Source organism: Hyla sarda, chromosome 6 (genome assembly GCF_029499605.1).
Source record: "Hyla sarda isolate aHylSar1 chromosome 6, aHylSar1.hap1, whole genome shotgun sequence".
Taxonomy (NCBI): Eukaryota; Metazoa; Chordata; class Amphibia; order Anura; family Hylidae; genus Hyla; species Hyla sarda.
Genome location: NC_079194.1, coordinates 182,213,158 through 182,234,567, shown reverse-complemented (window position 1 = coordinate 182,234,567; position 21,410 = coordinate 182,213,158). Strand labels below are relative to the sequence as shown.

At 43.7% G+C, this 21,410-nt stretch overlaps 1 protein-coding gene across 2 annotated transcripts in view; it reads left to right on the top strand.

The window, feature by feature from the left end:
* LOC130276520 (uncharacterized) overlaps window positions 1-21,410 on the top strand; it is a 55,250-nt gene that overhangs the window by 657 nt on the left and 33,183 nt on the right. The gene's annotated exons all lie outside the window — the stretch shown is intronic.

The window sequence follows — 21,410 nt, the reverse complement described above, 5'->3', positions numbered from 1 at the left end:
TCGCGGGGGGCCCCAGCGGTCGGACCCCCCCGCGATCTGAAACTTATCCCCTATCCTAAGGCTGGAACGCCACTGATTTTTTTTTTTTTTTTGCAAGAACGCCATTAAAAACGCCAATTTTCCCGCACAGCGTATTTTCAGTGAAAAAACGCCGTGTCCAGATGTTAGCTGCAAGTCAATAGTAAACTGCAAAATGCCAGATTCACTTGGCGTTTTTCAGTTTGGCGATTTTTTAAATCCTTTTGGCGTATTTCAGCAATTTTGGGCTCAGAGGCTGGTTTTTCAAAATGCCTGCCAAAACCTAGTTTGGCGTTTTTTTCCCTGAAATCGTGGCGTTTTCCTCCCATAGAAGTCTATGGGAGAGCAAAAAGGCTAAGAAAAACGCCATGTTGGTTTTAAATTTTGCGTTTTTGCAGACGGTTTCTATTCTTTTTTGGACTTTAGCGATCCAAAAAAATTATGGAGATACTTTTTTTATTAAAATTTCGTAGGGTACCATAAAAAAAATTAATAAAAAAGATACAGTAGTGTTGGAAAAAATTGTATCTAACGATATTTATCTTTTTTATTACGAATTTATGTGAGCGGGTAAAGCGCTAAAAATGTAGCCGACAATAATAAAAATGTAGTGTGTGCGTGTTTTTCACTTTTTTTTTTGTACATTTTTTAGGTAGTACTACTATTCCCAGCATGGAACACACTGTTCCATGATGGGAGTAGTAGTTACCTGTACTTAATGACAGATTGCCCGTTGCAATCCTCCTGTATAATGTATAGATGCGTCTGGCTGCTCTTCTATGGTCCCCTGCACTGAAGTATATATACACCTATTCATATTTCCCACAGAGCTGTGATTGGCCAGATGGTTCCAGCCAATCACAGCTCTCTGTGAGAAATCAGAATGTGTATATATACGGCGTGCAGGGGACCATAGGAGAGCGCCGGCCGCATCCATACATTATACCGGAGGATCACAGCGGGTGTCAGGAGTGATACCCGCAGTGATCTTTCCTTAACTACAAGTACTACTACTCCCAACATGGAGTACACTCTGCCCCATGCTGGGAGCTGTAGTACCTACATTAATAGACAGATTGCTGTGAGTGTCAGAAATTGTACTCGCTGCGATCTGTCTATTAATGCAGGTACTACAGCTCCCAGCATGGAGCAGAGTGTTCTCCATGTTGGGAGTAGTAGTGCCTGCTAAAGGACACATCACAGTGGGGGTCACTACTGACACCCGCTGTGACCGTCCTGTCTATAGCAGAGATGCAGAGCGGCTGTATACATTGTTTGCATTCCTGCTCTGCACTGTACTCCGGGCCGGCCACTCATTCATTCATCTTTTCCTCAGAGCTGTAATTGGCTGCAACCATCCGGCCAATCACAGCTCTGGGCGGAAAATATGAATGGCCAGTGATGTTTATAGAGCAGAGATGTGAGCGCTGTATAGAGCCACATCACTGCTATATAATGGACGATCGCCTCGGGTGTCAGACTGACACCCGGGGTGATATGTCTATAGTACAAGTACTACTACTCCCATCATGTAACAGTCTTGTTCCATGCTGGGAGTAGTAGTACTACATAAAAAATGTGGGGGAAAAAAAAGAGAAAAAAAAGTTAAACACACACACTTTATAAAAAAATTATTTAAATTTTGTTATAAAAAATAAACATTTAGTTAAATACATTTTTACATCCCTACTGCATCCTTTTTTTTTTTTTTTTTTTTTGGTACCCAACTATTTTGTAAAAAAAACGCAAAAGGGGCCAAAAAAAGGCAAATGCCAGAAAAAACGCCAAAATGCAGGGAAAAACTGTGGCAGTTTTTCAGGCGTTTTTTTCTGGCATTTTAATGCCACAAAAATCGCAGAGCAAAAATCTCAGTGGAGTCCTAGCCTTACGATAGGGGATAAGTTTTTCACCACTGGACTACTCTTAAGGACGCAGCTTATTTTCACCTTAAGGATGTAGCCCTTTTTTTGCACATCTGACCACTGTCACTTTAACACCTTAACCCCTTCATGACCCAGCCCATTTTCACCTTCATGACCTGGGCATTTTTTGAAAATCTGACCACTGTCACTTTAAACATTAATAACTTTGGAATGCTTTTACTTATCATTCTGATTCCGAGATTGTTTTTTCGTGACATATTCTACTTTATTTTATCGGTAAAATTTCACTGATATTTGTATCCTTTCTTGGTAAAAAATCTAAAAATTTCATGAAAATTTTTAAAATTTAGCATTTTTCTAACTTTGAAAGTCTCTGCTTGAAAGGAAAATGGATATTCCAAATAAATTACATATTGATTCACATATACAATATGTCTACTTTGTGTTTGCATTAAAAAATTGACAAGTTTTTACTTTTGGAAGACATCAGAGGGCTTCAAAGTTCCGCAGCAATTTTCCAATTTTTCTCAAGATTTTCAAAATCTTAATTTTTCAGGGCCCAGTTCAGGTTGGAAGTGGATTTTAAGGATCTTCATATTAGAAATACCCCATAAATGACCCCATTATAAAAACTGCACCCCCCAAAGTATTCAAAATGACATTCAGTAAGTGTTTTAACCCTTTAGGTGTTTCACAGGAATAGCAGCAAAGTGAAGGAGAAAATTCTAAATCTTCATTTTTTACACTCGCATTTTCTTGTAGACCCAATTTTTTCATTTTTACAAGGGGTAAAAGGAGAGAAATCACCCTAAAATTTGTAACCCAATTTCTCTCGAGTAAGGAAATACCTCATATGCGTATGTAAAATGTTCGGTGGGCGCAGTAGAGGGCTCAGAAGGGAAGGAGCGACAATGGGATTTTGGAGAGTGAGTTTTTCTGAAAGGGTTTTTGGGGGGCATGTCCCATTTAGGAAGCCCCTATGGTGCCAGAACAGTGGACCCCCCCACATGTGACCCCATTTTGGAAACTATACCCCTCATGGAATGTAATAAGGGGTGCAGTGAGCATTTACACCCCACTGGCGTTTGACAGATATTTGAAACGGTGGACTGTGCAAATCAAAAATTTTATTTTTCATTTTCACAGACCACTGTTCCAAAAATCTGTCATACACCAGTGGGGTGTAAATGCTCACTGCACCCCTTATTACATTCCGTGAGGGGTGTAGTTTCCAAAATGGGGTCACATATGGATATTTATTGTTTTGCGTTTGTCAGAACTGCTGTAACAATCAGCCCCCCCTGTGCAAATCGCCTCAAATGTACATGGTGCACTCTCCCTTCTGGGCCTTGTTGTGCGCCCTCAGAGCACTTTGCACCCACAAATGGGGTATCTCCATACTCAGGAGAAATTGCGTTACAAATTTAGAGGGTCTTTTTTCCCTTTTACCTCTTGTGAAAATGAAAAGTATAGGGCAACACCAGCATGTCAGTGTAAAAAATTTATTTTTTTACACTAACATGCTGGTGTAGACCCCAACTTCACCTTTTCATAAGGGGTTAAAGAAGAAAAAGCCCCCCAAAATTTGTAAGGCAATTTCTCCCGAGTACGGCGATACCCCATATGTGTCCCAAAACTGTTGCCCTGAAATACGACAGGGCTCCAAAGTGAGAGAGCGCCATGCGCATTTGAGGCCTGAATTAGGGATTTGCATAGGGGTGGACATAGGGGTATTCTACGCCAGTGATTCCCAAACAGGGTGCCTCCAGCTGTTGCAAAACTCCCAGCATGCCTGGACAGTCAATGGCTGTCCGGCAATACTGGGAGTTATTATTTTGCAACAGCTGGAGGCTCCGTTTTGGAAACAGTAGCGTACCAGACGTTTTTCATTTTTTGGGGGGAGGGGGGCTGTGTAGGGGTATGTGTATATGTAGTGTTTTTTACTTTTTATTTTAGGTTAGTGTCAGTGTAGTGTAGTGTTTTTAGGGTACAGTCACATGGGCAGAGGTTCACAGCAAGTTTGCCGCTGGAAGTTTGAGCTGCAGCGCAAAATTTGCGCCATCTCAAACTTGCAGCACTCACTGTAAACCTCCGCCCATGTGAGTGTACCCTGTACATTCACATTGGGGGGAGGGGGCAAACATCCAGCTGTTGCAAACTCCGAGCATGCCCTTTGGCTGTCCGTGCATGCTGGGAGTTGTAGTTTTGCAACAGCTGGAGGAACACTGGTTTGGAAACACTAAGTTAAGTAATAAACTTTCAAGTGTTTTGCAACCAAACTTAGTGTTTCCAAACCAGTGTGCCTCCAGCTGTTGCAAAACTACAACTCCCAGCATGCATGGTCTGTCAGTGCATGCTGGGAGTTATAGTTTTGCAACAATTGCAACAGCTGGAGGCACTGAGGTAGGAAACGGACAATGTTTCCCAACTAGTGTGCCTCCAGATGTTGCAAAACTACAACTCCCAGCATGCCCAGACTGCCAAGGCATGCTGGAAGTTGTAGTTCGGCAATATCTGAAGGATCAGATGTTGCTGAACTACAACTTCCAGCATGCCTGGGCAGTCTGGGCATGCTGGGAGTTGTAGTTTTGCAACATCTGGAGGTCCACAGTTTGGAGACCACTGTATAATGGTCTCCAATCTGTGCTCTTCCAGATGTTAGAGAACTACAACTCCCAGCATGCCTGGACAGACTGAGCATGCTGAGATTTGTAGTTTTGCAACATCTGGAAGAGCACAGATTGGAGACCATTATACAGTGGTCTCCAAACTGTGGACCTCCAGATGTTGCAAAACTACAACTCCCAGCATGCCCAGAAAGCCAAAGGCTGTCTGGGCATGCTGGGAGTTGCAGTTTTGAAACTCTCAGAGGCAGCAGTGAGATCGCTTTACGGCGATCTCACTGCTGCCAATGAAGATGCTGCACTGCTGCCGGAAACTCACCTCCGGGACGCAGCGCAGCCAGGACCGCATGGAGGACGCCGGGACCCCATGGAGGACGCCGGGACCGCTTGGGACACCGCTCCGACGGGTAAGTGACACTGGGGGACGGGTCAGGGACACCTAGCAGAGCGGTGTGTGTCCCGATCCCCGTGATCGGGACTCACACACCGCGCTGCTAAGTATTCTGATAGCGAAACACTGCTATCAGCTAGTCAGATTTGACCAGCTGATAGCAGCGATCGCTGGGGGGGGTGGGGGATGAAACCCCCCGTGGTCGCACGGTAAGATGGCTGGCTATCAGTGATAGCCACCATCTTTCCGGGCGCTGCGGGATGCCGCGAGTAGCGGCAGTAATATCCATGACGTACCTGTATGTCATGGGTCGGGAACACCTTGCCACCCATGACGTACAGGTATGTCATAGGTCGGGAAGGGGTTAAAGACCAGGGTTTTTTCCGTTTTTGCATTTTCGTTTTTTGCTCCTTGCCTTTAAAAAATCATAACTCTTTCAATTTTGCACCTAAAAATCCATATGATGGCTTGTTTTTTGCGCCACCAATTCTACTTTGTAATGACGTCAGTCATTTTGCCCAAAAATCTATGGTGAAACGGAAAAAAAAATCATTGTGCGACAAAATTGAAAAAAAAAACGCAGTTTTGTAACTTTTGGGGGCTTCCGTTTCTACGTAGTACATTTTTCGGTAAAAATGACACCTTATCTTATATAGGTTTGATTTTGTCGGACTTCTGGAAAAAATCATAACTACATGCAGGAAAATGAATACGTTTAAAATTGTCATCTTCTGACCCCTATAACTTTTTTATTTTTCCGTGTATGGGTCGGTATGAGGGCTAATTTTTTGCGCCGTGATCTGAAGTTTTTAACGGTACCATTTTTGCATTGATAGGACTTATTGATCGCTTTTTATTCATTTTTAAATGATATAAAAAGTGACCAAAAATGCACTATTTTGGACTTTGGAATTTTTCTGCGCGCACGCCATTGACCGAGCGGTTTAATTAATGATATATTTTTATAATTCGGACATTTCCGCAAGCGGTGATACCACATATGTTTATTTTTATTTTTATTTACACTGTGTTTTTTTTTTTTATTGGAAAAGGGGGGTGATTCAAACTTTTAATAGGGGAGGAGTTAAATGATCTTTATTCACTTTTTTTTTCAATTTTTTTTCTTGCAGTGTTATAGGTCCCATAGGGACCTATAACACTGCACACACTGATCTTCTATGCTGATCACTGGTTTCTCATAAGAAACCAGTGATCAACGATTCTGCCGCATGACTGCTCAGGCCTGGATCTCAGGCACTGAGCAGTCATTCGGCGATGGCGATCGGACAGCGAGGAGGCAGGAAGGGGCCCTCCCGCTGTCCTGTCAGCTGTTCGGGATGCCGCGATTAGCCGCGGCTATCCCGAACAGTCCGACTGAGCTAGCCGGCCACTTTCGGTTTCACTTTTAGCCGCGCGACTCAGCTCTGAGCGCGCGGCTAAAGGGTTAATAGCGCGCGGCGCCGCGATCGGCGCTGCGAGCTATTAGAGGCGGGTCCCGGCTTCACTATGACGCCGGGCCCGCCGCGATATGATGCGGGGTTACTGTGTAACCCCGCGTTATGTCAGGAGAGCAGGACCAAGGGCGTACCTGTACGCCCTTGGTCCTTAAGAGGTTAAGCATTAATAACTCTGAGATGCTTTTACCTTTCATTCTGGTTCCGAAATAGTTTTTTGTGACATATTCTACTTTAACATAGTGGTACATTTTAGTTGTTACTTGCATCCTTTCTTGGTGAAAAAATCTAAGAATTTTATGAAAATTTAGCATTTTTCTAACTTTGAGCATCTCTGCATGTAAGGAAAATGGATATTCCAAATAAATTATATATTGATTCACATATACAATATTTCTACTTTATGTTGGCATCAGAAAGTTGACATGTTTCTACTTTTGGAAGACATCAGAGGGCTTCAAATTTCAGCAGCAATTTTCCCATTTGTAACACAATTTCTCTCGAGTAGGGAAATACCCCATGTGTGGATGTCAAGTGCTCTGCTGGCACACTACAATGCTCAGAAGAGAAGAAGCCACATTTTGGCTAGCAAATTTTGCTGAAATGGTTTTTGGGGGCATGTCGCATTTAGGAAGCCCCTACGGGGCATGAACAGCCAAAAGGAACCCACATGGCACACTATTTTGGAAACTACAACCCTCAAGAAACGTAACAAGGGGTACAGTGAGCCTTAACACCCCACAGATGTTTGGCAACTTTTCATTAAAAAACCTATAAATACGCCACTACAGCGTATAGGGTAAACCCACAAAGAATAAAAATGTATATAATAAAATAAATAAAAAATATACTAATCTGATAAATCAATAACCATCAAGTTAATAAATATAGTTTTATTTTACAAAAAATACATATATCATACACAAGCAAAAAAGATTGATAATAGTATATAGCTATATAACATACATAAAAATAATAATCATTGGCGCAATTTGATAATGTGTATAATTATTTAATAAATTTTTTTTAAATATATATATATATATATATATGTAAATAAATAAACTTTAAAAATGCAAAAGATGGCAGGGACGGGAAAAGGATATAAAAAAGAAAGGAGTAAATGTGGGGGTCAATTGATCACCAATGGATCATAAAAACACCTATTGCTATAGAATACGTGCAATGTGACAATCTGTTTAAAGCAAAAAAAGTGTATTTAACCTTAGAAATATAAATATGCATAAAGTGCAATGTGCAACACAGAAATATAAGTGTATACAATAAATGTAAAAAAGCAGTGCAAGAAAGCAAAACAAAATAAAGTGCTAAAAGTGAAGGTGTCAGAATGTAAATACTTGACCCCACATGTAAAAAGAAGGTAGGTTCCACGTCCTTGCGATCACCTCCAGTACTCCTTGATAAAGCCGGTCACGGTGAAACGCGTTGGAGGTGATTGCAGGGACGTGGAACCTACCTTCTTTTTACATGTGGGGTAATACTACCTACCTGGCTACCTTTACCTAACCCTTAATGCTGCCTAGACCTTACCCACAATACCACCTACCTGCCTACCTATACGTAACCAACAATTCTACCTTTTTGGCTACTGTAGGGATTTCACCCTGGGGTTAGCTCTGGGATCGCCATTGACACTGCCACAGGACATGTTTCTACATCATTCAGCAGTAGTGTTGCTCACGAATATTCGCAATTCGAATATTATTCGCGAATATCGCATATTCGCGAATTCGCGAATTTCGCGAATATAGCGCTATATATTCGTAATTACGAATATTCATTTTTTTTGTTTGTTTTTTTTTCACAGTACACATCACAGTGATCACCCCTCTCTGCTTCCAGCTTGTGTGGTGTAAAGAAGGCTGTAATACTACTGTGTGAGACTGGCGGGCGAAAATTCGCGTATGTGAAAATTAGCATATGCGAATTTTCGCGTATGCTAATTTTGTATATGCTAATATTCACATATGTTAATTTTCGCATACGCGAATTTACGCATATGCGAAAATAAAACGAGAATATGCGAATATGCGAATATTCGTGAATATATGACGAATATTCGTCCATATATTCGCGAATTCGAATATGGCCTATGCCACTCAACACTATTCAGCAGGCAAACAACAGTTCTTTATGCAGTCTGGCTCCTCGCCAGCTTTATTAGATAGGTTGCAGGATAAATAAAAACATAACACAGGAACAAACGTAATCCTACACTGTCCAGTCACTGACTACACAACCCAGCATGCCCTGACTATCCACTGGTAAGCGAGTCTCCACCAGCTTAAAACAAAAGTTTCCTGCAACCTTTTACTCACTGTCCACACAAAGCGTTTGCAGCCTCTTGTTGTGTGTGCTAAGACTCCTTGTCTGTCCACTGCACTGTGAGGTCGCTCACAGCTCCTGGCTGTGTGCTTCTCACAAGGACCCCTGCCTCCCCCCTTTACAGCCACCTTGCTGTCTTCTGGGGAGAGACCAGACTTCCCACACTTCTGCTGGGCTCATTAATTAGGCACCTGATGAGCATCTCTGCTAGCTCACCTCGGATAAAGGAATGGGAAAAACACCCTTTCATTGCCCTCAAACCTGCCTCAATACCACACATCCCCCCCCCCCCCTTGCTCTGAGCACTTGACTTCAAAAGACAGTGTCCAACTGCCTTTCCTTTTACTTGATCAACTTCGTCCAACAGGTTTTGAGGCACTTGGCTTACTTCTTCAGCAGATTTTATATGTGGAGGTTAGCTGAAACAGTTAACCTAATTTGTGGGAGGAGTCTGGTCTTTATATGCCCACCTGATCCACACAGGTGCTGCCGGCAGCATGCAAGATGTCTTTGCAGTGGATGCTGTGGTTTTGGCGGGAGGTTTGATTGCATATGTCGCAGAGAGGCACTGTTCGCTAGCCTAACTATGATGCAAGGAATACGGTAATGTGTCACGGTACCTTTCATGCTGCAGGCTGTGAAGTAGCTACATCTCGCTTCTACAATATGCAGTTAACATGTAGTAAGCAAATGTAGCTGTACAGGCTCCAGCTCTGGCCTGCTGGCCGTGAGATAATTTGCATATTTCAGCCTGAGGTTAACTCTTTCCTGCCTCAATCTCTTAGTCTGCAAAGATCACTCATAGGAGGTCACAGCTGGGGCTTATATATATAATTGACTGCAGCAGGAGGATGTGTTTGGGCTGACAGAGCAGCACAGGCTGCTGAATCTCCAAGTTTAACCCTCTCGGCGTTGGGCTCCATATTTCTGCTAAGTATTATGTGTTTTGACTGTGTTCTTACATTTACGAGATTACATTTCCTTGATATATGACCTGGTGTAATCCAGTTTCATGCTCACAACCGCTCTCCATACTGTCCCCTCGCTGGAGTCTCTCCTGCTATGTCCCCGCATTTGTACACTCTTTCATGCTGCAGCCCAGGACTGAGCTCTATCTCAGACAACATGTCATCCGTTATAGGACATGTATAAGTTGTCATTATACATTGTACTGTTATACATCACCAGTGCATTTATTTACTGTGTTTGTCAGTTATATGTACACCACGTATACATACCTTAGTATATACCATGTAAGTTGCCATCAGTATACTGTTATACGTCACTGTGGTTATGTCACTTATCGTAGATACACCATGTCTCTACTATACTGTTTTATGTTACCATTCATATAACTTGTATACTTTATTATTACATACAGGTAGTCATGTACGGGTTATGTCACCATAGAATATACTGTGCGCCCACCTGCTACGTCAGTGGATGTTTCATAGCTTTCTTGTCAAATTTGTCTTGTTTTAGCTCTGTCATGTTAGGCTTTCATTAATGTATGCAGATCAGGTATTTCAAGCTTTTACAGCATTACACTCATGGTTCTCAGGTCGAATACATTAGGCTGTTATCATGGCATTGCTTTTACATTTACTCATGTTGGAGGTCAGGTGTGATAGAATGTCCTTGCTGACATTAACACATGGTACTCCACATTTTCGTTTCACAATATGCCACACTTATGTTTTCTTACAGTGTTCTGTGTTACGTTACCATACACGCCATGTTTCCCTGCATTTATCGCGCATACGGTTCACACAAGATAACACATATTCATTTCAACCAGGGTACTGACATCACTTGGCTTCCTGTGTCACGGCTACATTCTACACAACTACACCACCATGATTGCGTTTCCACTCAGTTGCAATAGCAGGTAACAAACAACTGCGTACTGTCATACATTCCCACACAGTATACCATGCCTAACTTTCACATAGTGTTCCATGCTTATATCCCACACAGTATACAAAGCTTGCGTTCAACACAATGTATTACTCAGGTTCCTACTCAGTGTACGTCCATATGTTTCCCTAGCGGTGTAACATGTACTTCCTTCAATGTGACCCACATTGATTTCTTACAGTATTGTTTTCATGGCTTGTGGTCACGTTTTTTCATGTTCAGCACTGTCATGTTACTCTTATGTTTCTCATTGAACATGAGTCATTTTACCCCCATAACGTTCACACTACGCAAATGTTTCTATAGCAGGCACATTATGCATAAAATTATGTATACCTTTCTGGAGCAGTCACATTGTACATACGTGACTGACATTTATACTACTATATTTCCGATGGCATGCGTTACCTGAGCTGCTACCGTGCTTCACGTTATTTTATCGGTTTACAGTACCAGGCATTGATACCAAGCTGATGTACTGTGCTCGTTTTGGTATAGTTGATTTACTGGGCTTTGTGTTAATATAGCCGATGCTGTGTTACGTTTCCATAGCTGTCATATGGTGCATTAATGTCCCTATAGTGGTCATACGGTGCTTATGTTACTATAGCTCATAATTTGCATTACTTAACAAGTATCTATATGCTATGTATTAGTGTTAATTAACTGATATACAGTACATTAATGTTACTTGGAGCTTATGTTACTGTAGTAGATATACTGGGCATTTAACATTATTTTAGCTGACATATGGGCCTATGTAACTATTGCTGGTAACTTGTGTTTACTGTTACATATATATATATATATATATATATATATATATATATACACATATATATTACACTGTGTATTAGTGGTTAATTTAGCTGTTCTGCTGAACATTAATGTTATTCAGGGTTTACACTACTATAAGCTCATATACAGGGCTCTGATGTTTTCGGAGATGTTATACGGTGCTTACGTTACTTCAAGTGATATACCATGCTTCAACATTAACGGTTCCCTACAGTGTGACATACATACGGTACCCTACAGTGTGACATACATACGATTCCATACAGTGTGACATACATATGGTTCCATACAGTGGGACATGCATATGGTTCCCTACAGTGGGACATGCATACGGTTCCCTACAGTGGGACATGCATACGGTTCCCTACAGTGGGACATGCATACGGTTCCCTACAGTGGGACATGCATACGGTTCCCTACAGTGGGACATGCATACGGTTCCCTACAGTGGGACATGCATACGGTTCCCTACAGTGTGACATGCATACGGTTCCCTACAGTGTGACATGCATACGGTTCCCTACAGTGTGGCATGCATACGGTTCCCTACAGTGTGGCATGCATACAGTTCCCTACAGTGTGGCATGCATACGGTTCCCTACAGTGTGGCATGCATACGGTTCCCTACAGTGTGGCATGCATACGGTTCCCTACAGTGTGGCATGCATACGGTTCCCTACAGTGTGACATGCATACGGTTCCCTACAGTGTGACATGCATACGGTTCCCTACAGTGTGACATGCATACGGTTCCCTACAGTGTGACATGCATACGGTTCCCTACAGTGTGACATGCATACGGTTCCCTACAGTGTGACATGCATACGGTTCCCAACAGAGTGACATGCATACGGTTCCCTACAGAGTAATACACATACAGTTCCTTACAGTGTACGTTTCATAGTTATTGTCCCGTTCTTTTGTTTCAGCTCTGTCACGTTATGCTTACGCACCTTTTGATCAAAACGTGTCCCCCCATCCTCCACACGGAGGTTTGCAACTTAGGGGGAATGGCTCTGTAGCCGTGCACCCCTCTCCTTTTTCACAGGAGATATTTTAAATTGATAATGGATCCAGCATGTCACCAAGTCAGAGGCTATATGCCCAGCACAGGTGAGTGTTAGGCTCAGAATGTGTGTTAGGGTCCCATCCGAAATGAGGCCACCTCCACGTGGCGGATGGGGGACACGTTTTAATCAAAAAGTGCGCTAAGAGCCTCCATTTTTTGACCAAGTGTGCTGCTGCAATCTTCTTTTTTTTTGTATACTCTATTTGCCACAACAGCATGCACCTGTGTATTAGGTAGTTGTGCTGGCTATTTTTCTTTTTGTTTGTCTGTGCAACTTAGGGGGAATGGCACCCTCTGTAGCCGTGCACCCCTGCCCTTTTTCTCAGGAGGTATTTTAAATTGATAATGGATCCAGCATGTCACCCAGTCAGAGGCTATATGCCCAGCAGAGGTGAGTGTTATGATTGTTAGGCTCAGAATGTGTGTTAGGGTCCCATCCGAAATGAGGCCACCTCCGCGTGGTGGATGGGGGTGACACGTTTTGATCAAAAAGTGCACTAAGAGCCTCCATTTTTTGACCAAGTGTGCTGCTGCAGTCTTCTTTTTTTGTATACTCTGTTTTTGCCACAGCAGCGTGCACCCATGTATTAGGTAGTTGTGCTGGCTATTTTTCTTTTTGTAGATTAGCTACAGTGCCATGGGTTGCAAACTTCTTGACAATTTTGCGCACTGTGGACAAAGGCAAATCTAGATCTCTGGAGATGGACTTGTAACCTTGAGATTATTGATATTTTTCCACAATTTTGGTTCTCAAGTGCTCATACAGTTCCCTTCTCCTCTTTTTGTCGTCCATGGTTAGTGTGGCATACAGACACACAATGCAAAGACTAAGTGAAATTCTCTCTTTTTTATCTGCTTTCAGGTGTGATTTTTATATTGCCCACACCTGTTACTTGTCCCAGGTGAGTTTAAAGGAGCATCACATGCTTGAAACAATCTTATTTTTCCATAATTTTGAAAGGGTGCCAATAATCTTGTCCATCACATTTTTGGAGTTTGGTGTGACATTATGTCCAATTTGCTTTTTTTCCCTCCCTTTTTTTGATTTAGTTCCAATACACACAAAGGGAATAAACATGTGTCTAGCAAAACATGTGTTACTGCCATCCTTTTCTGTGAGAAATACTTCATTTTCTAGAAAAATTTCAGGGGTGCCAACATTTACTGCCATGACTGTATCTAGTGACTGCTGACACTCCCTGTCCTCAGCCTCAGCTGAGTAACTCAACTAGTGTGTGGTGCAAAGCAGGTGCAGCGATAATTGCTGAAAAAATTTAAAATCATAGCACTATTACCTAACTCATGCAAAGTGTGTTTTGTAAACTTTTCTCCCAGTCCTGCATGCAACATGTTCTGTTCACCAGACTTTTTCAGTTCAATCTGCTGAGTGTGAACAGTCCCATCAGTCTTCATGAGGGGTCGCTCACTCTCACATGATTTCACACTTGGACATAGGTTGGAGCCACCTTGGACAGAGTTCACACAGTCAACTAGCGACACACCGCCCTCAGCATTTTTAACCTCTTCAGGACATAGGGCGTATGGATACGCCCTGAATCCCGAGTCCTTAAGGACCGAGGGCGTATCCATACGCCCGTGGGAATTCCGGCCCCCACCGCTAGCCGGTTGGGGACCGGAGCCGGATGCCTGCTGAAATCGTTCAGCAGGCATCCCGGCATATCGCCCAGGGGGGTCATTATGCCCCCCCATGTCGGCGATCGCCGCAGATCGCTGGACAATTCAGTCCAGCGATCTGCGGCGATTCCGGGTCAATCGGGTCTCCGGTGACCCGGTGACCCGGAATTACTGGCTGTTCGGGGCCGTCTCTGACGGCCCCGAACAGCCAGAGCCTGCAGGGGTGAGGTGGCACTGGTGCCACCTCACGATCGCCCTGATTCGTCGGCCGGATTACCGGCCGACCAATCAGGGCGCCTGCTGCGGGTGTCACTCCCGCACCCGCTCCGCCCCTCTTCCGGAGGACGTGAGCGGGTGCGGGAAGACGACCCCCGGTGCTGGGGACCCCGATCCCCGGCGCCCCTGTTGGGATCGGGGCCCCAGGAGCAGCTGCGGCGGCGGGACTGACCTGCAGCGTCTGGATCGTTGGAGGTGAGTGACAGCCTCCTGCTGTTGCTTAGCAACAGCTCCCAGCATGCAAAAAGGGCATGCTGGGAGCTGTAGTTATGCAACAGCAGGAGGCAGACCACCACAACTCCCAGCATTCCCTTATGGGCATGCTGAGACTTATGGTTTTGCAACAGCTGGAGGCACATTCTTTCTATGGAAAAGTGTACCTTCAGCTGTTGTATAACTACAACTCCCAGCTTGCACAAACAGCTAAAGTGCATGCTGGGAGTTGTAGTGGTGCATCTGCTGGTTGCATAACTACAACTCCCAGCATGCCCGTTGGCTGTCGGTGACTGCTGAGAGTTGTAGTTTTGCAACAGCTGAAGGCACACTGGTTGTGAAACTCAGAGTTTTTTTTTTACCTAACTCCGTGTTTCACGACCGGTGTGCCCCCAGCTGTTGCAAACTACAACTCTCAGCAGTCACCGTACACCATGCACCGTACATGCTGGGAGTTGTAGTTTTGCAACAGCTGGAGGCACACTGGTTGTGAAACACTGAGTTAGGTCACAAACTCCGTGATACATAACCAGTGTGCCTACAGTTGTTGCAAAACTGCAACTCTCAGCAGTCACCGACAGCCAACGGGCATGCTGGGAGTTGTAGTTATGCAACAGCTGGATGTCCCCCCCCCAATGTGAACGTACAGGGTACACTCACATGGGCGGAGGATTACAGTAAGTATCTGGCTGCAAATTTGAGCTGCCGCAAACTTTCTGCTGCAGCTCAAATTGCCAGCGAGAAACTACTGTGAACCCCCGCCCGTGCGACTGTACCCTAAAAACACTACACTACACTAACACAAAAAATAAAATAAAAAGTAAAAAACACTACATAAACACATACCCCTACACAGCCCCCCTCCCCTCCCCAATAAAAATGAAAAACGTCTGGTACACCACTGTTTCCAGAACGGAGCCTCCAGCTGTTGCAAAACAACTCCCAGTATTGTCGGACAGCCGTTGACTGTCCAGGCATGCTGGGAGTTTTGCAACAGCTGGAGGCACCCTGTTTGGGAATCACTGGCGTAGAATACCCCTATGTCCACCCCTATGCAATCCCTAATTTAGGCCTCAAATGCACATGGCGCTCTCACTTTGGAGCCCTGTCGTATTTCAAGGCAACAGTTTAGGGTCACATATGGGGTATCGCCGTACTCGGGAGAAATTGTGTTACAAATTTTGGGGGGTATTTTCTGCTTTTACCCTTTTTAAAAATGTAAAATTTTTGGGAAAACAAGCATTTTAGGTAAAAAAAAAAAAATTTTTTTACATATGCAAAAGTCGTGAAACACCTGTGGGGTATAAAGGTTCACTTAACCCCTTGTTACGTTCCCCGAGGGGTCTAGTTTCCAAAATGGTATGCCATGTGGTTTTTTTTTGCTATCCTGGCACCATAGGGGCTTCCTAAATGCGGCATGCCCCCAGAGCAAAATTTGCGTTCAAAAAGCCAAATGTGACTCCTTCTCTTCTGAGACCTGTAGTGCGCCAGCAGAGCACTTTTCACCCCCATATGGGGTGTTTTCTGAATCGGGAGAAATTGGGCTTCAAATTTTTAGGGGTATTTTCTGCTATTATCCTTTTTAAAAATAAATTTTTTTTGGGAAAACAAGCATTTTAGGCAAAATTTTTTATTTATTTTTTACATTTGCAAAAGTCGTGAAACACCTGTGGGGTATTAAGGTTCACTTTATCCCATGTTACATTCCCCGAGGGGTCTAGTTTCCAAAATGGTATGCCATGTGGGGTTTTTTTGCTGTTCTGGCACCATAAGGGCTTCCTAAAGGTAACATGCCCCCCAAAAACCATTTCAGAAAAACGTACTCTCCAAAATCCCCTTGTCGCTCCTTCCCTTCTGAGCCCTCTACTGCGCCAGCCGAACACTTTACATAGACATATGAGGTATGTGCTTACTCAAGAGAAATTGGGCTACAAATACAAGTAAAAATTTGGTCCTTTTACCCCTTGTAAAAATTCAAAAATTGGGTCTACAAGAACATGCGAGTGTAAAAAATGAAGATTGTGAATTTTCTCCTTCACTTTGCTGCTATTCGTGTGAAACACCTAAAGGGTTAAAACGCTGACTGAATGTCATTTTGAATACTTTGGGGGGTGTAGTTTTTATAATGGGGTCATTTATGGGGTATTTCTAATATGAAGACCCTTAAAATCCACTTCAAACCTGAACTGGTCCCTGAAAAATACTGAGTTTGAAAATTTTGTGAAAAATCGGAAAATTGCTGCTGACCGTTGAAGCCCTCTGGTGTCTTCCAAAAGTAAAAACTCATCAATTTTATGATGCAAATATAAAGTAGACATATTGTATATGTGAACCAAAAAAAAATGTATTCGTAATATCCATTTTCCTTACAAGCAGAAAGCTTCAAAGTTAGAAAAATGCTAAATTTTCAAATTTTTCATCAAATTTACGGATTTTTCACCAAAAAAGGATGCAAGTATCGATAAAAATTTACCACTATGTTAAAGTAGAATATGTCACGAAAAAACAATCTCGGAATCAGAATGATAACTAAAAGCATTCCAGAGTTATTAATGTTTAAAGTGACAGTGGTCAGATGTGCAAAAAACGCTCCGGTCCTTAAGGCCAAAATGGGCTCCGTCCTGAAGGGGTTAAACACAGTCCCATCATTCTTATGTACAGTCTCATAGTCTCTATTCACGGCCCCCATAATCCCTGGAACAGTCTTGCCAGAATCTCTTGCCATCCAGTCAGTTAAGGGTTGGCGCTGGACACCACTCACCAGCTTCTCCGCTGCAGAACATCGCACCACTTGCTCTTTAACCCCTTCCCGACCTATGACATACCTGTACGTCATGGGTGGCAAGGTGTTCCCGACCCATGACATACAGGTACGTCATGGATATTACTGCCGCTACTCGCGGCATCCCTCAGCGCCCGGAAAGATGGTGGCTATCACTGATAGCCAGCCATCTTACCGTGCGACCACGGGGGATTTCGTCCCCCACCCCCCCCAGCGATCGCTGCTATCAGCTGGTCAAATCTGACTAGCTGATAGCAGCGTTTCGCTATCAGAATACTTAGCAGCGCGGTGTGTGAGTCCCGATCACGGGGATCGGGACACACACCGCTCTGCTAAGTGTCCCTGACCCGTCCCCCGGCGTCACTTACCCGTCGAAGCGGTGTCCCGAGCGGTCCCGGCGTCCTCCGTGCGGTCCCGACGTCCTCCAGGCGGTCCCGGCGGCGCTGCGTCCCGGAGGTGAGTTTCCGGCAGCAGTGCAGCATCTTCATTGGCAGCAGTGAGATCGCCGTAAAGCGATCTCACTGCTGCCTCTGAGAGTTTCAAAACTGCAACTCCCAGCATGCCCAGACAGCCTTTGGCTTTCTGGGCATGCTGGGAGTTGTAGTTTTGCAACATCTGGAGGTCCACAGTTTGGAGACCACTGTATAATGGTCTCCAATCTGTGCTCTTCCAGATGTTGCAAAACTACAAATCTCAGCATGCTCAGTCTGTCCAGGCATGCTGGGAGTTGTAGTTCTGTAACATCTGGAAGAGCACAGATTGGAGACCATTATACAGTGGTCTCCAAACTGTGGACCTCCAGATGTTGCAAAACTACAACTCCCAGCATGCCCAGACTGCCCAAGCATGCTGGAAGTTGTAGTTCGGCAACATCTGATCCTTCAGATATTGCCGAACTACAACTTCCAGCATGCCTTGGCAGTCTGGGCATGCTGGGAGTTGTAGTTTTGCAACATCTGGAGGCACACTAGTTGGGAAACATTGTCCGTTTCCTACCTCAGTGCCTCCAGCTGTTGCAATTGTTGCAAAACTATAACTCCCAGCATGCACTGACAGACCATGCATGCTGGGAGTTGTAGTTTTGCAACAGCTGGAGGCACACTGGTTTGGAAACACTAAGTTTGGTTGCAAAACACTTGAAAGTTTATTACTTAACTTAGTGTTTCCAAACCAGTGTTCCTCCAGCTGTTGCAAAACTACAACTCCCAGCATGCACGGACAGCCAAAGGGCATGCTCGGAGTTTGCAACAGCTGGATGTTTGCCCCCTCCCCCCAATGTGAATGTACAGGGTACACTCACATGGGCGGAGGTTTACAGTGAGTGCTGCAAGTTTGAGATGGCGCAAATTTTGCGCTGCAGCTCAAACTTCCAGCGGCAAACTTGCTGTGAACCTCTGCCCATGTGACTGTACCCTAAAAACACTACACTACACTGACACTAACCTAAAATAAAACACTACATATACACATACCCCTACACAGCCCCCCTCCCCCCAAAAAATGAAAAACGTCTGGTACGCTACTGTTTCCAAAATGGAGCCTCCAGCTGTTGCAAAATAATAACTCCCAGTATTGCCGGACAGCCATTGACTGTCCAGGCATGCTGGGAGTTTTGCAACAGCTGGAGGCACCCTGTTTGGGAATCACTGGCGTAGAATACCCCTATGTCCACCCCTATGCAAATCCCTAATTCAGGCCTCAAATGCGCATGGCGCTCTCTCACTTTGGAGCCCTGTCGTATTTCAGGGCAACAGTTTTGGGACACATATGGGGTATCGCCGTACTCGGGAGAAATTGCCTTACAAATTTTGGGGGGCTTTTTCTTCTTTAACCCCTTATGAAAAGGTGAAGTTGGGGTCTACACCAGCATGTTAGTGTAAAAAAATAAATTTTTTACACTGACATGCTGGTGTTGCCCCATACTTTTCATTTTCGCAAGAGGTAAAAGGGAAAAAAGACCCTCTAAATTTGTAACACAATTTCTCCTGAGTATGGAGATACCCCATATGTGGACGCAAACTGCTCTGGGGGCGCACAACAAGGCCCAGAAGGGAGAGTGCACCATGTACATTTGAGGCGATTTGCACAGGGGTGGCTGATTGTTACAGCAGTTATGACAAACGCAAAACAATAAATATCCATATGTGACCCCATTTTGGAAACTACACCCCTCACGGAATGTAATAAGGGGGGCAGTGAGCATTTACACCCCACTGGTGTATGACAGATTTTTGGAACAGTGGTCTGTGAAAATGAAAAATAAAATTTTTGATTTGCACAGTCCACCGTTTCAAATATCTGTCAAACGCCAGTGGGGTGTAAATACTCACTGCACCCCTTATTACATTCCATGAGGGGTATAGTTTCCAAAATGGGGTCACATGTGGGGGGGTCCACTGTTCTGGCACCATAGGGGCTTCCTAAATGGGACATGCCCCCCAAAAACCCTTTCAGAAAAACTCACTCTCCAAAATCCCATTGTCGCTCCTTCCCTTCTGAGCCCTCTACTGCGCCCACCGAACATTTTACATACGCATATGAGGTATTTCCTTACTCGAGAGAAATTGGGTTACAAATTTTAGGGTGATTTCTCTCCTTTTACCCCCTTGTAAAAATTAAAAAATTGGGTCTACAAGAAAATGCGAGTGTAAAAAATGAAGATTTAGAATTTTCTCCTTCACTTTGCTGCTATTCCTGTGAAACACCTAAAGGGTTAAAACACTTACTGAATGTCATTTTGAATACTTTGGGGGGTGCAGTTTTTATAATGGGGTCATTTATGGGGTATTTCTAATATGATGATCCTTAAAATCCACTTCCAACCTGAACTGGGCCCTGAAAAATTACGATTTTGAAAATCTTGAGAAAAATTGGAAAATTGCTGCGGAACTTTGAAGCCCTCTGATGTCTTCCAAAAGTAAAAACTTGTCAATTTTTTAATGCAAACACAAAGTAGACATATTGTATATGTGAATCAATATGTAATTTATTTGGAATATCCATTTTCCTTTCAAGCAGAGACTTTCAAAGTTAGAAAAATGCTAAATTTTCAAAATTTTCATGAAATTTTTTGATGTTTTACCAAGAAAGGATACAAATATCAGTGAAATTTTACCGATAAAATAAAGTAGAATATGTCACGAAAAAACAATCTCGGAATCAGAATGATAAGTAAAAGCATTCCAAAGTTATTAATGTTTAAAGTGACAGTGGTCAGATTTTCAAAAAATGCCCAGGTCATGAAGGTGAAAATGGGCTGGGTCATGAAGGGGTTAAGTAGCTCTTCAACTTTAAAGGGGTATTCCAGAAAAAAACCTTTTTTTAATATATATCAACTGGCTCCAGAAAGTTAAACAGATTTGTAAATAACTTCTATTAAAAAATCTTAATCCTTTCAGTACTTATGAGCTTCTGAAGTTAAGGTTGTTCTTTTCTGTCTAAATCCTCTCTGATGACACCTGTCTCGGGAACTGCCCAGTTTAGAAGAAAATCCCCATAGCAAACCTCTTCTAAACTGGGCATTTCCCGAGACAGGTGTCATCAGAGAGGATTTAGACAGAAAAGAACAACCTTAACTTCAGAAGCTCATAAGTACTGAAAGGATTAAGATTTTTAAATAGAAGTAATTTGCAAATCTGTTTAACTTTCTGGAGCCAGTTGATATATATAAAAAAAAGTTTTTTCCTGGAATACCCCTTTAACCCCTTAAGGACACATGACGTACTGGAACGTCATGTGTCCACTCCCGATCTATAACGCGGGGCCACGGCGTGGCCCCGCGTCATAGCGGTTCGGGCCCGGCCTCTAACAACGGCCGGGACCCGTGGCTAATAGCGCGCGGCATTGATCGCTGTGCCGCGCGCTATTAACCCTTTAGACGCGGCGTTCAAAGTTGAACGCCGCGTCTAAAGTGAAACCGAAAGCATGCCGGCTAGCTCAGTGAGCTGTTCGGGATAGCCGCGGTGAAATCGCGGCATCCCGAACAGCTGACAGGACAGCGGGAG